This window comes from Anastrepha ludens, chromosome 6, assembly GCF_028408465.1.
Source record: "Anastrepha ludens isolate Willacy chromosome 6, idAnaLude1.1, whole genome shotgun sequence".
Classification (NCBI taxonomy): Eukaryota; Metazoa; Arthropoda; class Insecta; order Diptera; family Tephritidae; genus Anastrepha; species Anastrepha ludens.
This window is the reverse complement of record NC_071502.1, coordinates 61,055,901-61,068,480: the sequence shown is the minus strand read 5'-3', so window position 1 is coordinate 61,068,480 and position 12,580 is coordinate 61,055,901.

The window sequence follows — 12,580 nt, the reverse complement described above, 5'->3', positions numbered from 1 at the left end:
TATGGGGAATGTTTATGCTAGCAGCAAACAACAACAAGGGGAGAAATAAAATTCCAAAAGATTTTTTTAGTTAAATTTGGTGAAGTCAAATTTAAACATTATAGCTGCCTTTGATTTATCAATCACCTAAGGAGTAGTGAATAAAATAATCTGAATCAAACGTTGCACCTGATTGGCAGCACTGCATTATTTTCGTTTTGACTAACTGTAATGTAATTTCATAGCTTTCCAAAGCATACCGCCTGAGAGTTGGAAAGTATAATAACAAAAAAGGATACCACTGGCCTAAGTACCTCGGTTGTGAGCTAAGCGGCCAGGCACTAACAAAGTCGCTTGCATATTGCTGAACTGTTGTTGCCTTCACATAGTTGTATGTTTCATTTAGCGAGTACAGGAATGGGGAATCGCAAGGAGCGTATCTATGTAACAACTCTCTATTATTAGCTTTATAAAATTAATTTAATTTTAAAGTGATTATCAATTTCTCCCTATCCTATTTTATGATGCCTGATGTGTTGAAAATAGGAGCCTAACGCTGGGACTGGCGAAAGCATTCGCTGCAGTTCCAAAATTTGTGTTTTTTAGTTTAAAGAGTTAGACCACTCATTTTAGTTTAAAGAGTTGGACCACTCTAAGTTTTTCAAAACAAAATATTTTTCAAATGATCTCTTGGGACTCAAAAATATTGTTCTGAAAGAATATATCTGGAGAAATTTTCTAAATACTAGATTTGCGAGCTTTTGGGCGAGTACGTCCAGTGCGCATCGAGCTCCCTTAAACTCGTTTATCACAAAACTTAATTTTTGAAGTTGCGCCGCCACATAACTTAAACAATTTTCAATTGGTTCACTTGGAATTTCAACTATCAGGCGGATTCTGTCACTCAATTTTAGTACTATTGACAGAAAATTTCAAAATGTCCTGCTTAAATAACTTTCGAAATACATGAAATCAATTCCAAGAAAGTCGCACAATATTCACTCTAAAAGAATTACTGCTGATAGACAATGAAATGTACCAAAAGAAACTTTCTTTCTAACCTCGATTTCATTTTTAATTTCCCTAAAAAATCACAGCTTCTATATTTCGAAGCGCCCATCCTTTATGAGATATTTCACGACAATATATGTATATTTATATATAGGCATACGTGCCGGTTGTATTTCGAAGTATTTAAGTCCGTTAGACTATAAAATGATGAAACTGAAAGCTAGGAACTTTTCGATTTTTATTGTTGCGTTTGCAAAATTTAGGTCGAAAATTTCCACCCACTAAAACGCTGCATCGTGTCTTTTAAGTGATAATTAAATATTCTTGATAAAAAGGAATGACTGTACGTAAATAAATGTGTAATGTATGTATAGTAATTAAATTACAAAGCACAAATTATATACTTACATATACCTCTGATTAACAATACCCAATTGGAAATTTTGACCGGTAGAATCTTGAAGCAAGAAAAACCAAAACAAATATTTTTCATACCGGGTAAGGAGAAAGAAAAAAATAAAAATTACGTAATACAGATGTAAAAAAAAATGCAGCTAAACAGTCAACGAATTCACTTGGAAAGTAACAAATCTGTCATCAATAATAAATGTACGATCATAATAATAATATTTGATTAGTATACATACAATATTTTGATTAGTTTTGTTTATTTTTCTTTTTTTTTTAATTTTCATTCATTTATTTAATTTAACTAAATATAAAAATTCGATAAATTTTCATCAAAATTTCAAAGTTTTTAATCAAAGTTTTTAGCCCATTAAATTTTAGTATAATGAAGTGCAAGTTTGAATTGGCTCAAAATTAACGTTGACAATTTTTCCCCCTAACTGTGATGCGTATTTTCTCCATACAAGGCAGATGTAAGTAGCAGTCAGTCTTTAAGCCAACTGCCGATCTATTGTTCAGTTTTCCATACAAAGTAGAAGCTAGAATTTTTTATATGGAAGAAAACGCTTACCATCGTCAACAAAAACAATGCTAAAAATCAATGGTGTTTGATTAAAATTTGTACACACTAAAATTCACTGAGCTATAAAACTAAAGGGTTTTCCAATAACAGGTCGTTACAGGTGAATGGATTGCGCTATCGAGAGATGGTCAGAATTGGTTGGTATTGATCTGGACAACGTTTATTTTCAACATGACGGCGTGACGTGCCACAGAAGGAACGAAACCATTGACCTTCACGGGAAAAGTTTCCGGACTGTTTTATCTCTCGAAGAGGTGATCACAATTGGCCACCAAGATCTTGTGATTTAAAACTTTGTGACTTTTTTTCTTTGGGGCCACGTGAAAGAGAAGGTCTACGCCAACAGCCCAGGGTCGATTCAAGACCTCAAAGATGAAATACGTGAGCCACTTTGCAATTCGGTTAGGGAAATTTTCAGCAAAAGGATATTGTCCTGTAAGCGTGGTCGTGGTGGTCATTTGCCTGATGTTATTTTCCACTATTAACGGCATACCTTCTTCTTTATAATGAAATAAACATCCGACCATTTACATACATTAAAAAATAGCATTTTTCTTTGAATATCAAAATAACACCTCTGCTTGGAAACCCCTATATAAGATCAGAGCCGTGATGGAACTTAGCCGTTTTCGTTTACCAAACAAAGACGACGAATAACCTACAATGGGAGAATAGTTTTAAGAGAACCTTTTTTATTAAAAAAATGTATTTGCAGGTTTTCCGTACTGTGCCTAAATTAAAAAAAAAATCAATAATTTGAATGCATCATGCTCTAATTAGGGCACGAGACATGTTCCTTGGTCACAAGAGTGGCCACAACACAATCTAATTACTTAAATTTAAAGATTTCAGGATACAATTTTTTATGTGACCTGGAGCTCAACTGTTCTTCTGTTCCCTATGTTAGGGCACTGCTCGCTTGATGAAAAATTTCTGTGTGTAAGCACAACAAATTTACCGAGCAAGATCCGCCACCAGCAAGTATGGTAGGTCCGCATAAAACTGGTGTAACTCAATGCTGCCAACTCCCTTTTCTGACATTAAGCAAGTTTCATTACTAGTACTCATTTGTTTCCAAACCAATATTTTCCAGTGCTGCCAACGTATGTTTATTTATGAGAATTGCTTCATCTATTCACCACTCTCCAACGCCTGGCAATAAAAAGACAGTTAATATTGATCATTCCATAATCAAAGTTCAGGATCAAAATTCTCTAATTCAGATGTGGAATATTTTGAAGGAAATACTTGTTTTTTTTTTTAATATTATATAACCCGATAATCTTTTCTTTTGCATAATTAACAAATGTATATCTTCCTACCTACCGAACATAACCGCATAAGCTAATTTGGTTTGGTCTTTCGGAAGCACCTTTGCTTTCATCACAACTTGATTTAGATAGGGGAAGCCGGTTGTACTATATATTATATAAAAATTAACATCAGGTTAGGTACCATAGTATAAGAACGGCGGAGCAGTGCGATGTAGAAGATTATTTGAATATCGCATACTAAACACACAGCCCCCAAGCGCCGCCAGACTTCCTAATGAGTGCCAAGGAAGCACTGTGTGGTAGAATTCATAACAATAATAGACCATACAACCATACGCAAAGGCCATACATTTACATAAAATGTCTTGAGTATTCTCCTCGTCGTCCCGACATAGTCGACTTTCTGTCGCAGTAACTCGCGAACAACTTTCAGCCTAAACAGTACTTAACTAATACGATTTTATAAAAAAATAAATATTTTATTTGTTTTTCCTTTTTATTTTATATATATACAATAATATATTTTAAAATATGAACTCAAAAATTTGGAAAGGTATTAATTACCTGCTAGTGAAATCAACTTTTATTTGTTGCTACTGCACTTATTGTGAATCATGGCTCCAATAATAGGGAATTCATTAAAAAATTGACTCCAGGGCTACCGATCGGATTCTACACTAGCTATGAGCCATAATACCATAAAATTATAAAGATAATATGTTTTGAAGAGTTTGACCAGAAGTGAAGTAATCTGTAGCAGAAAAATTTCAATTATACACGGGTATACTTATTTTTGAGGATTGATTCGTCCCCTTAGTATAACAATAGCCTATGCGCTCATATACTTATCATTGATCTTTACGGGTGGACAAGTTTTTCGATTTAGTGTGAGTTTGCTATCAAATGCATGTCGAAATATTTTGAGACATTAGTTTGGGGGATGATTATACTTATCATTGATCTTTACGGGTGGACAAGTTTTTCGATTTAGTGTAAAAGTGAATTGGGAAGATTTTGTCTCGTTTGGCTAAATGCGCCACTCTTTCGCCCAATGGGTTATTTTACCACGATCAATGAAAGATGATGAGGTAAATTAGATGTTCAGGGAAACAAAACTTTTGTAGTCACGCTAATTACGACTGAACATACCTCTATTTTTTTATTATTTCATTCGTTTACCACAAACGCTGCTATTCGCAACAGACTTATGAAATAATTTATAGGCATACCGTAAGTTTGGCAACAGTACGGAGACTCTTCTTAGCAGCAGCAAGAGGTCTCACACCAAACAGCGACATTGAGTTCTAATAAATAAAACAGCACACAAAACCAAATTAACTCCGCAGCCGAAACCCAAATTAACTCCGCTCATTACTCAATAGCTGCTGATAATCTTCTTCCAAAGCTAAGCTAAGCTATGCCAACCGATGTCACGCCCATTAGCTGTAGACGGTCACATCAACCGCATTCAGTCTTTCCTAAAGAAGCGCATTTCCAGCAAGGCAAGTATATGTAGTGAGTAAATTGATAATGGATGGACATACTCGTAAGTATGTATTTATGTAAGCATGCACATACGTATGTGCGAAAATAAATAAAACAATGACAAAGCGGTATCGTGTGACAGCAACAACTACAAGCCACACCACGCGAAGTGATGTCTCAAACAAATAAAACTAAATACCTTGCCGCGCGAACCAAACTGCCGTTCCACCCGTTCATCCCGCCACCTACTACGGATACCGCTGGCGATCGCTTGACGCTGACGCAGAACTTACGAATTTCGGCAAGTTAACCAACTTTTACTTATGTATGTATGTTTTCTTGGCGAAATTTTTCGTGTGTGTAATAAAAATGCCAATACGGCTAACGGCAAACACAACAACAACGGCAACAACGTACACTGTATAGTGACAAAAGCGGTTTGTAGCGGTCGTAAAACGCAACAGCAATAACTGTTCTTTTGTTGAAAACCGAAATTCTGGTCTTATTGCTTCACTTTTTTCAGTTTTAGTTTGTTGCTTTTTTTTTGGGTTTTTTAACTTATTTTCATTTTCGTTCTTTCGCTTGTTGGTCGGTTGGCAATTTGTATATCAGAAGCTCCAAAAATATGTATAGCGGTACTTTATACAAGCCAAAACATTGCGAGCGGGCTCGACGCAGCTCATTGACCCCAGCCATGACGCCACAAAGTGCGGTGCTAGCTATAGTAGATGGCCAATAACTACATAAGTAAGCGCTTTTAAGTATTTTTGTTTCGCTTTATTTGTTCTTGTTTTCTTTGTTTCTTTAGTAAAGAAATGTTAAATATGAAAAGCGGTATCTTCTTCTATAATTAGCTATTTTTAAATGCCGTAAGTTACAATCACTTATAAATACATATACTTAAACATATGTACCTACTTGCCGTATACAATGTGGCCTAGTCGCTTGAGAAGAAAATAAATCAACAGTAAGTTCAATATCAGTTTTCCCCGCATCACTTTTTCTTCACGATCATCGAATCTCAATTATTGAGTTGACTTCAGCTATTCTACATTTTCCTCCTCTCTTCATCTGCTGGTATCTTGCACATGTATCAATCTAAAATCAAGCTAGTCGCAGCTTAGAAAGTAACTCAAACTAACGGTGCAAACTAAAATATTACCACTGTTGGATAGTAGTACCGTTATCTACCCACAACACTGCTTTCTGATTGGTGCACGAGCAGCACACAACAGTTGTCGTTTTTTTACGAAGCAGCCGCTCGCCCAATACGATTTACTGGGCATCACAGCTTTAGCGTCTTATGGCAAGGACATTCTGAATTTGCTACCCTTTCGCCGTTGGAGCCAATTGCAAAGCATTTTGCGAATGCATACACACTTGCATACTTATGTTTGTGCATCTACTGGCATGTGTTTGTACTCATATGGAAAAAGCAAAACAAATGCAGGACATATTAGTGATTTGCTGTGTTACAGGACTCGTATACGATATAAATACTCATCCTGTGCGTGAAATGCAACAGTCGGTGATGGCCCTTGGCCATGCTCGCATAGTTTAGTGCTACAGTGAGTAAGTAAAAAAATAATATATGTATATTAAAAAAAAAAACAAATCACTATTTCCATGTTAAAAAAAAATGAAAATTTTCTTTAGTAAATTTTTAAACCAAAATGTAGTGCGACTTTGTGAAAAAATGCAACAAAGGTATGAAATATCACTTTGGTGAAAGAGCAATAAAATAGACAAAGATTGAAGCTGTAATTTAAAAAAAAAACCATAATGCTGAGTGTTTCAAAAAAAATTTAATATTCGGAACATGTTCACCCGTCGAGAAAAAGAACGCGCCACTTGTGATTAATTTTAATTAATTTCCAATTTTTTTAACAAATTCAGTAAATTCATCACAATTTCCAACTCTATTAAAATTTGAGAAAAATTGAATAAAAAATTAATGCCAAATTTATAGGGTGGGCCATGTAAAATTTGCTTTTTGAATCGGCTATAAAAAAAACACTAATCTATATTTTTTCAAACTTTTTATTTTATTTTGAAGATTGAACATTGTCATTTATGAATAAAAAATAATATCGTTCAAATGACTGCCACGACTGGCTTTACAGTAGGCCATTCGATCAACCCAATTTTTAAGCACATTTTCGATTGTTTGGGCTCCAATTTCATGAATGGCAACTTCGATTTCGTGTTTGAAAGCATCAATCGTCTCTGGATGGTTCGCATAGCATTTGTCCTTAACGGCTCCCCACAAAAAATAGTCCAACCGGCTTAAATCACAGCTCCGAGGCGGCCAATTGATATCGGAATTTAAAAACGGTATCCAAAAGTTCGAGTGTAACTTTGGCAGTGTGACAAGTTGCACCGTCCTGTTGAAACCAAATGTCGTCCATGTCATCCTCTTCAATTTTTGGAAACAACTCATTGAGCAAGTCACGGTAACGCTCGCCATTTACTGTATCCGCAGCTCCTCCAAGACCAAAAACCGCACCAAACAATGACTCGTTGTGGATGCATTTGCTTCTCCACAGTAACGTGTGGATTTTCTGAGCCCCAAATCTGACAATTTCGCTTATTGACGTAGCCACCGATGTGAAAATCAGAAAAGAAGAAGAAGACTCACCACTTTGGAAAAAGGTTTTCAATATTTCCCAATTTTGTTCAAGCGTGTAACGTCCCATTTCGTAAATTTCGAACCTTTAAGTAAATTATGAACACATTTGACATGTCATTTGTGTTACCATTCTCAAAAAAATAGGTGGTTCAATAAGCAAACGCTATATGGCCCACCCTGTATAACCATAAAGAGGGTGGCGTTTTTTCTAATAGATTTTAAGTAGTTTACTTATATCTAAATAACTACCAGTATTTATGGCAATGGAAGAAATCAGTTCTTTAAAGTTGTATTTTATTCATTTAAATCCAGTTGTAAGCCAGTTTACATTTATTTTTACTCAACTTGGATATTGTAATTTAAGCAAGTACGGACGTACCAAATTCGGTCCCAACCGAACTTTATATAGCCGCATACATTTCACTAAAATTTTATTTGGGCTGACTGTTAGTTTTTAAATAAAAAAAATATTCATAAACAATGAAAGTTATAGCTTGAAATATTAGATGGATTTATACTTAACATTTAAAAGAAGGGGGCGTAGTTTTTAGCCGTCCTCAATAATATATATGGCTCATTCAAATTAAGTCGGCCAAAAGTTGACGTAGCGCCCATTTTCGTAAATTTTACTAACGTCATATTTATGTAGTGGATTCATAATTTTTACCGTCATATGAAGGTGGATTAGGTTATTGACCAATTTCACCTATGTTCAAAGCTAAATCTTCTGAGCATTTTCGCCATACTTATATTTGTTTATATAAAGGGTCTTTCAAAAATGACGAATAAATGTCAGTAGTGAATAATTCCTAGACGTTACCTTTTTTATAAGTTAGTTCACAAATAACAAATATGATTCATTTGTAAAAATTGCAAATCCTCCGATAGTGTGATTAGTCTTGTGCCACCTATTTGATTGAACTTATCAATTTAATTTAATTTTAATTTTTTAACATCTGTCAGTTTTTATAAAGAAATAGCCAATTTTAATCATTTTGTGATTGAGTCACAAGCATCCAAATCCACAAACACAAACTTTCACATTTACAATATTAGTAGGAATATATATACACACATATATATTGTAGAGGCTGAAAAACGAAATGAATTAATGGATATATTATTTATATATATTTTAAGTTTTGAGAAGGTTCCGAATGATGAAAGAATAAGAAACTTCCTCGAACAATGAATAGGAATCGTCCTCTTAAAAATACATTCAAGTTCAAACAATTTTTTTTTTTTTTACACTGTGACATTTAGAAAAGCCGTGATTTTTGAGACCAGTGTGCAAAACTGAATTTCATCAAATCCTCTATTTTCGCCAACTTTTACGTGGAAATGTTGTTTTAGTTTATTGAATAGCCAGAAGTTAAACAGAGTTAGACAGTTGTTGTTTTTACAGCACAAAACATGATTTTGTGTTTGATTGCTTCATTTTGTAACGAGTCTGGTATGATGAGTGGAAATTTAAAATGTTGAATTAAATGGTTGGAAAACAAAGAATGCCTTAAAAAAATCCAGAAAAAATTTCGAAATAATATAATGAAAGATAATAACTCGCGAAAATTTTGTTCATTATTTTATCAGTTAAATATTATTTTTTATAAAAAAAATGTACGAATACCTAGGCTATGGTTACAATGAAATTTGGCACAAGCAAGGATCAAGGCCCCGCATATAATTTTTGTCACATACTCGTACATTAAAACAAAATAAAGTATTGTGTATAAAAAGTATATGAAAAGATATAAAGTAGAAACACCCAACTATTTTTTTACCCGGAATATATTACGTTCCTTAGAAATGCATGCAAAAAAACAGCGTGCTGTAGTTTTTACATAAGGATATATGGTGATTCCACAACTTTAAAAAATCGTGTAAAATGAAAAGACACAAAATATTTCTCCAAAAAACCGAGCAGAAGAAATAATAATAAAATCCATATATTTATGTATTTGTGAAAGAAAAACAATTCATCTTTATTACAAAACAAAATTTTTAAATTATTTTTTATTACAGGAAAAATTCAATCCAGAAATACAAAACATATTAAAATTCAAATTGAAATTAGGAATGCTATCATCAATATTTACCATATGCCAAATACTATGTCCGATATGTCTAGCCCATCTGTCGGGCTGTCTGCTGTTTTATTCAAATTATTAACTGCTTTTGTTCGTTTTTTTGTTGTTGTTTATTGTGTTTTATTAGCGACTAGTTATTTTTCAAGTTTTTTATACAAGGTGGAACTTGGAATCGTAAAAATAAATGAGCATCGACTTGATTTTTGACTTCTCCAAACGCAATTTTTTGGGTGGTGCGTCGTCTGGGGCCTTCCATTCGGCACTTTGGCGCTTAGTTTCAGGTTCATGTTGGAAACACCACGTTTCATAAGCAGTTACAATGTTTTAAAGGAAGTTCTCGTCTCTTTGATGAGGTCTTTCGAATGTTGAATTGTGGCAATTTTTGGCCCTCAGTTAACTTGTGCGGAATGAAACGTGCACAGATCTTTCGTAAGCCCAAATGATTAGTTACAATGCGATAAATCAATGTTTGGGAGATATTCAACTCCGATTCCATGAATTTCAACGATGGTTTCGATTCATTTTTGATAAATTTACGAACAATTTCCATGGAGTTTTCGGTGATTGCTGATTTGATGTTCATTGTAATCTATGTCCTCACAACCATCTCTGAAACGTGTAAACCACTCATGAACTCTGGCACGAGACATACAATCATCGCCATAAACTTTTTTCATAAAATCAAATGTTTCGGTAAACGTTTTACCAATTTTAAAACAAAATTTGATATTAGCTCTTTGTTCGAACCTCATTTTTGTTCCGCTGACCCAAACATACTGACTCGTTGAACGCAATAACTTCGCTTCCACTGAACCGAATGTCACCAAGTTTTCATTGGAAGTCAGCTAGGGATGTAACTTCTAACGCACTAACTCATTAAAAATATGGCGCCGTCAAAAACATATTTATGATGCCAGTCTTGTTTATTTTGGACTTCCCCATGTATGTATTTATGTATTTTTACTTAATCTTACACGAAAAATTTTAAGTGATAAAGCACTATTTTATTTTTTTATTTATTTAGGGGCTATGTTTTGTTTGGAAAAACGTCTTGCGTTTTGAGATTGTGTGTAAGTAAACTTATTAGAGAACCGTGTTATATCCAAATCGTGTAAAAAAGACCGTGTAAAAAGGGAGTTGGGTGTATTTTGAAAATTCACCTGTTTTCCACAAAAAACATTTCATAAATTTTTTAGCTTCTATTAACTTTTGACAAAAATATTACAATTTGGCTGCTTTTATGCTTTGATGAATATGAAATCGTGCTGTAGCTTTGGCCCCATATTGGTCAGTACTAAAAGAAAAAGAGATAAACCCATATAAAGATAAACCTCAAAATGATCAGAACGATGAGCGAATTCGGTTGAGCTATGCTCGTTCGTCTGTATACGCCTGTGAACACACACTCTCTCAGTTTTTGAGATATAAGAATTAGGCCAGTGTTTTTTTTACGAATTGAAACCGACAAAATCGGCTCCCATACAACTTATTGGTCAAATATGGCATTTTGCGTCAAAACTCTTACTTTATTTAGCTAATAATAACATGAAATTTTACAATATTTTCACTAATCATTGATAGATAGTTAACAGTGGAGATTTTTAAGATCGGGTCACTGTAACTTATAGCGCACAAGAAACTAATTGATCAGATATTTTTTCAGATTTTTGGATTTTGGATTTTCCATTTACTTTGGAGGAGTAAGTAAGAGGTCTCCACTAGTTGCGGCAAAACTCGGATTAACCTCTTCGCAAAAACTAGTCCTCATTTCAAGGACTAATTGAAGCACGTAAAATTTTCAGCGTTTTCGCTATATGCGATTTTAAGTGATGGAAATCTTTATTTTGAACTTTACGTGCTCCATTGCTTGTCCTCTATTATACTGCAGCTGTTCAGCACTCGTGAACTGGTGTCAAATACGATTGACGTACGATGCCATTTGCCAAAATCAAATCATCTGGTAGGGTATATATAACGCGTTTTTCAATAGGCGCGCTTCAACTTTTTTCCGATAGGGAGGGCGAACGACGCAATATTTTTTATTTTTCGCTTGTCATTTGTAAACTTCATTAGTATACATTTCATCATGGAACGCTACACACTTGAGCAACGATTGTAAATCGTGCAAATTTTTTATGAAAATAATCGTGCAAATTTTTTATGAAAATTTATAAATTTTCCAAAAAATCATCTTCAGTGATGAAGCTCACTTTTGGCTCAATGGCTTTGTCAACAAGCAAAATATGCGTTACTGGGCGGAAAGCAATCCATACGTGATTCATGAGGCACCGTTGCATCCCGAAAAAATCACTGTTTGGTGCGGTTTACATGCCGGCGGCGTAATTGGCCCATATTTTTTCGTTGACGAGAACGATCGCCACGTTACTGTGAATGGAAATCGATACCGCGACATGATTAACGATTATTTTTGGCCGCAATTGAATGGTATGGACTTAGACGACATGTGGTTTCAACAGGACGGGGCCACAAGTCACACAGCACACGCTACAATTGATTTGTTGAAGAGTAAGTTCGATGAGCGCATTATCACCAAATGGACCGGTCGAATGGCCGCCGCGCTCGTGTGATTTGACGCCTCTAGACTTTTTTCTTTGGGGTTATGTGAAGTCATTGGTCTACAGTAACAAGCCGGCGACGATTTGTGAACTCAGAGCCAATATTGAACGTGAAATTGCTGGAATTTCGGCCGATTTATGCAAAAGAGTGGTCGAAAATTGGGTTCAACGATTGGACTTCGTAAAACGTGCACGCGGTCATGCAAAAGAAATCGAATTTCATACTTAAACTCGATAATAAAAAAAAATTAGTTAAAAAAGTCAAACCGTTTGTGTTTTATTCAAAAAAAAAGTTGAAGTGCTCTTACTGAAAAACGCTTTACATTGCATATATCGTCCCCTTAGTATTAAAATAGCCTATAAATTTTTTGATGTTTTGAGAAAATGAATTTCAAACTTTTTGTCGAAAGTAGCTCTCACTCAAATTTCGTTATGTCTGTAAATATATATTATTTTTTGACTGACGTTTTGACCCACTTTGTGGAACTAGAATTTGACAAAATTTTGACCACATATAAAATCGACGATGGAGAATCCAAAAATTGAAT